At 38.2% G+C, this 6,020-nt stretch overlaps 1 long non-coding RNA gene across 1 annotated transcript in view; it reads left to right on the forward strand.

Annotated features, from left to right (window-relative positions):
• The window catches only part of LOC137997039 (uncharacterized), a 35,494-nt gene that overhangs the window by 16,105 nt on the left and 13,369 nt on the right, over positions 1-6,020 (forward strand). The window contains exon 2 of the long non-coding RNA XR_011122402.1: positions 80-170. This is a non-coding gene — a long non-coding RNA (uncharacterized lncRNA). The remainder of the gene's footprint in view (positions 1-79; positions 171-6,020) is intronic.

The following is a 6,020-nucleotide window of genomic DNA, read 5'->3' on the forward strand; positions in this document are numbered from 1 at the left end:
ATAAGCTAAGCCCATAGAGGATAAAGATATTGCTAGAGACCATATATGAAAGACACTTAGGACGCTTTCTATTTGACAGAACCGCACTGACTGGCCAGACGGGGCATTTGGAAGGGCAAACACCTTGAAATTAAGACACTCCTCCAGAAGAATGTCAGGGATTATCCGATGTAAGTGTTCCTTCAAATCGTTGCATATTCTTTGCAAATTGACGAGCCTGGCCGGTCAATTCTGACAAAAGGAAAGCGCACATACATTCAATCTCAACATGCTTCATTCTGAAACTAAAATATGTTTGTTTTCATATACAGTCTCTCGTACGCATTCATGAACCCTTCTCCTAACCTAATCAGATTTCCTCAAATCCAGTCAGCTGAGTAAGCCTCTAACTTCTTCCTGTTGTGTTTTTTAACACCATCATGTTTAATTATTTCAATTTTTCCTTATCGTATAACAGCACACAATTGCCAGTACGAGCCTAGGTTGTCCACTTCACATTTTTTACCAACCAGTCCGGCTTCATGTTGCCTTATTTTCGCTTAACTACAACACGGTTTCATCCAAATGAATTTATTGCGCTAAGCGCCAAACACTAACAAAAATAATGGCAGTTTTATGCTCCTATATAACAGCAAGAATTCCACAGTACCTTAGCAGTTTATTAAATCATGTCGTTGTTCAACTCTATTTGAATTATGACATACGAAGAACCGTTGCAAAACAAGATATTCAATAAAAATAGTCTCAGTTGAAGTACGGGTTTAAGCCAACTCTTGCTCGATTTAGTTGTTCTTCTTCTTTCGTCTAAGTTTTCTTAATTTCTTGAGCTTTCCTTTCTTCTTCTTCTTTTTCTCCTTCTTTTCCTTCTTCCTGTCCCTAACACCTTCTTTTGATCTCCCTCCGAAGAGAAAAGATCTTAGCGTTTTCCTGTTTTCCCAAATGGCTTGGGAACCTTTCTTTCTACAACTGAATGAATACGTACAAAACTGATCACTTTCAGTTTTAAATGGCTCAATGAGGATATGTATAAAACTCGCATGTATTTAATATGATAACCACTGCCGCTTTCGTTATTTCTACTGACTTCATCAGTAGTAGTACCAGAACTAGCACCACCATTGGAGCCATCATTATTACCAATATCACTGACCACTCGAGTCACTGGCACTACGATCACCTTCAGTATGTTTAGCGGGAGACAAGGTGGCTGGAAACGTAATTCTAGAATGGTGAAAGGCAAAGATCTTTCCACAAGTCTTCCCTGTCAAATTTTAGCTAGAATCTGGGAAGTTCTATTCAACACAATGAAAGGTTACTTTCGAAAGAAGAATTCCTCGCCATCTCGTTCGGTGACCTATGAAATATACTATTGTGGTTCAAGTTTTCTCTTGGTTTAAAACTGATTTTTAGACTAGTTTAATTTTAATTTTAATATTCATTATCATAATCTGAACAAAGGAAAACTCAAGATTGAACTAAAATGAAAAAAATTAAACCAGATATAAAAGTGAACTAGAAAATGTACTTTTCTCTATGGATATCTCGGTTGTCTGAAGCTAAGCTTTCTATGGTGTCTTCAGTAAGGAGACCACCCACTTTGAATTCATGTGGACAGCACAATTACGAAGCAGAGCGCCCCAAACTGAGCGAACAAGCTATCTGTGAGTGGGTCAGGTGCTAGTTAAAAACTTCGAAAGACGTACATAAAATCAAACATACACACATTATGTTTATAAGAAATGAGAAGTAAAATCTGGTTTGCTGAAGCCTTTTTGATAAGACAATTTTACTCGAACCTCATTTGATATCAAGATTCTTGAAATGGCTTAACCACATCACTACGTTGGCTTCTAAACTCCCAGTTATTTCGTAAATAGTCTGACTAGTACAGAAAAGGAAAAAGCAATTTATTAATAAAACTCGCTTTCGCACATGTTATTGCGTTGCTGGAAAAGTATTAATAATTTAAAGGGGCATTGAGACCTTACAAAAATCTGAATTAAAATATTATGTTTTTATCCTACTGATCCATAAGTTACTGAAAACTGGCCCAAAAAGCATGCAAAGACTGTTTTAAAACTGAACTATCTAAGTTAGCAACGAAGTTACAACCTGGTAAACACAGTTTCTAGACAAACCATATCCTTTCGGTAAAATACGTGATTAAATATTCAAACAGTTGTACCTCTTCAGTCAGTTCGAATTTTTGTGTTCTGTGGTCGAGAATTATGAGGTAAGTTTAGCAGCACTGTAACCACATTAACAAGCAACAAATAAAGAAATCTTTTGACTTCAACATATTTTTATGTCTGTTCTCGTAGAATCAGTATTTGATTCACTGAACGAAAAATAACCTTTTAAACAGTCATTGGGCAAAAAACTCTGACTACGTGGGTTCCTCCGAACTCAGCAAAAGTCACACGCCCTACAAACAAATTTGCATCGAAGTAACTAAACACTACTCAGTCCCTTGATTAAAACCAAACAATGAAAGAAAAGAAAAAAAACTAGAAAATAAGCTGGAGTTCGGGCTCAAATTCACTGGCCACCTTATTTAGGCCGAGAGTGAAATATAATACGGTCGTTTTCAAAACAAGCTTATAAAATTTCATTGAAACTAAAAGCAAAATAAAGTTTATTCATCGAAATGAATGAATGTTCTCCAAACGCATTAAAATGCCTTGAAATTAGGTTTTTTAAAATCCATTTTTTATCCATATCATTACTGGTAAAATAAACTACGTATCCAAGTTTTTGTGTCGCAGATTTCGCTGCTTTTATTCGATTTGAACAATTCAACGAGTAACTCTTACGTCTGAGAACGAATATTCACATTTCTTGCCTTATAATGTACATTCTTACTAATGTCAAGAGCTTCAGTGCAGTAATCTGTCTAAGTTCGAAAATCCTTGCATGGAAGTATCAAGAAATTCTCGAACAATAAGGTTTCAGCACATCGCACGGTTCTGTCACAGTGATCGGGAGATAAGTAGTTGAAGGTCTTGATTTTTTCGGATAATCACTACTCGAAGCATATTAAAGCTCTAAGCGAAACCATTTTATTTATCCTCTGTAAACTGATTTATCCCGGGTGGATAGAGAAATCCACTGCATTCGAACGACTCACATCCAATTTATTGCAATTTACTAATGTACGAACATATGTTTTGGCGATGAGAACGAAATCAATTTAAATAAGTTCCAAATAAATACTTACCCGGAACACAGAGACTGTTCCATATCCTGTTTTTTCTTTGGATTTAATCTTGTAGCACAAATTCTGCATCTTCTACTTTCACTTTGGCCCATAGTTTCCCTCGACAGAAAACTTCAAGAAATCATCGAGAATAATTTTTCTAACTTTAATTTCAGTTGTTCGCCCTCCTCTCCTACAGCTGGTAGACAAATCCGTGAACCGATAATCTCTTCCCACAGAAAGCGTAGACAGTTCCTCACCTTGAATTGAATGAATTTGCCGTAGAAATTGTCGAATTCACAATATATCAAGATGACTACAAAACAAGACAACAGAAAAGTATCTCTTGTTTACTTATTCATCGGTCTTTCGTCATCACTCTCGGTTTTATGATGAAAATTGTTAAAAATTTATTAGTTGCTCTGAGCTTAGAAGAAAAGAAGCTATTATAACTTGAGTTTAAGTCCCTCTCTTAATCAAACAAAAAATTGAAGCATTAATTAGAAAGCTCTTTTCATATTTTTGTTCAATTTAAAACCATTGAAAAAAGAAAAAACTTCATGGTAAACGATAGACACTGAATCGGAATCCATTTTCTTTCGCTTTTGAAACATCACATAATATCTAATTCAGTTTGAAGAAACGCGCCAATTTCAATGTTTCATTTTTACCTTAATTGCGTCTCGGAAAACATGAAACCACTCAAGAAAACAAAACTAACTATTTTCCAAAGGTTCGCGCACTAAGTGCTGTCTATAATTCATTCAGTTTTGGATGGGATCACGTGACCTCAAACAGTTGACAACGGACAACTGCAAGAAAGATTTCCGTTGCCTCTTCGTCAGAGCGAAGTGTTTGCATTCCGGGTTGTTGTTGTTGTTGTTGTTGTTGTTAATTGTCTATGTAGGATATGGAGAAGCGTTGCCATTGGTGGAACCATGGTCACATGATCGAATACTGCATCAAATAAAGTAATTGAATAAAAGGCGGTCCTTTATTCAGTAGGGATATGGATTGAGTTTGTTGGTTCTCTGCTCTGCTCCGAGGGGCTTCTCTCTGGGAACTCCGGTTTTCCCCTCTCCTTAAAAACCAACATTTGCTTCGATTTGCTTTAGTGTCGTGTGATTTTACTTGAGTTACAGTCCCCCTAATTAGTAGAGCAGTTGCGCTAAGCAAGATAAGATATTGATGTTATTGAACAAGCATGGGAAAAAATTGGTCGAATTCCTTTTTTTGCAAGTTTATGGACCGAGCCAGGAGCCCAGGTGTAAATTCGAAAAACAATGATTATGCAAAATGTTGGGGAGTAAACAAGGTATCTTATTATTGGATTTGAGAAAGTAGAGAATGGCAACAGTTTGGCAACCTATATACGCTGCTTCGTGACCGGTCCACCTTAGCGGCCCGTATTGCAAAATTCGGACCACTCAGAGAACCAGTCAGAATTCTCCTTCTCATCTCGGACCAGCTTGCCTATTTAACAATTAGACCCGTAGCCTGCAAGGGCTACGAGTCAATAACCCATGAGGCGAAGCCGAATGGGCTATTGACCCGTGGCCCTTGAGGGCGAAGAGTTGTTCATTTACCTTGATCAAATCAACTTGTTTAATAAAACAAAACTTTCGTGTTTCATTCCTCATCGACGCAGCACCACATGTTCATTAGAAACTAACCCCTTCATTCTGGATTTAATTAGGCAGTGACTCAGTCAATAGACAATCGGAATCCTACAAACGAACGTACAACGCCAGGTTGAAGATTTCATGATGTGACGAAATTTCCAGAGTGACACTGTGACCTTTGCATTTAGAACAAGCAAGGGAGCAGTGACTGTGAACAAAGTATCAATCCAGACTGTTGCTGAGGTCTGTCTGAATTTTTCTTGACTTGATTCAACTGAAAATGTGATCTGCCTTATTTCCAAAATGGCCACCATTTTATTTATCATTTGTCTGCCTTAAATTTAGTAATCCTTGCATCCTTGCTCTCGCAACGCGAGCCGAAGTAACAAGGGTTTATTCCATATCATAAGGGAGCTTAAGCACGCGCGTTTTTAAGACGCGGACGGTAACCGGAAGAGACCAATTCGCGTGCCAGGACAGTTGTGTCTCCCAAATTTCTATACTAATCATCTCCAATGGAGAAAAGAAACCTGGCAATGAAATGTGGTTGTGTGAAGAAAGGTTAAAAGGGAAAACAGGTCACTTGTGGCTGCCGTCCGCGTTTCAAAAACGCTCTTTCCGCGAAGCTAAGCACCCTAATATGACCAGGGGCACGTTTCTCGAAAGTCCCGAAAACCTTTTCGGGCTTGAGAAGCCAATTGTGAAACTGCCAACCGCTTGTTTTGGAAAGCCGATCTTTTAACAACTTTTCACGCTAACTAGAAGGATCATGTCTGTGAAGTTTGACGACTTAAATCCTCTCCTTTCTTGAGATACCGAAGAAACTGTAACACCCGAAATTGACCCGTAAAGTTTCGGGACTTTCGAGAAACGGGCTTCAGAGGAAGAGGAAGGAGCAAAGGACAGCTTGGTTATAGCACTCGCTTCCCACCAATGTGATCCGGCTTCGATTCCAGATTCGTGGCCATATGTGGGTTATGTTTGTTGTTGATTCTTTACTCCTCTGTTCCGAGAGGTTTTTCTCCGGGTTCTCCGGTTTTCTCCTCTCCTCAAAAACCAACATCTCTAAATTCCAATTCGATCGGGTGCAGGCTCTACCTCCTTTAATTAAAACCTCTTCCGGGTGGTTGGAGCTTCCTGGGTAAATGTCACCGTTATTATTTATCATTATTAAGAAATATTTTAATAACAGCCAGTTCAGA

This window comes from Montipora foliosa, chromosome 3 (genome assembly GCF_036669935.1).
Source record: "Montipora foliosa isolate CH-2021 chromosome 3, ASM3666993v2, whole genome shotgun sequence".
Lineage (NCBI taxonomy): Eukaryota > Metazoa > Cnidaria > Anthozoa > Scleractinia > Acroporidae > Montipora > Montipora foliosa.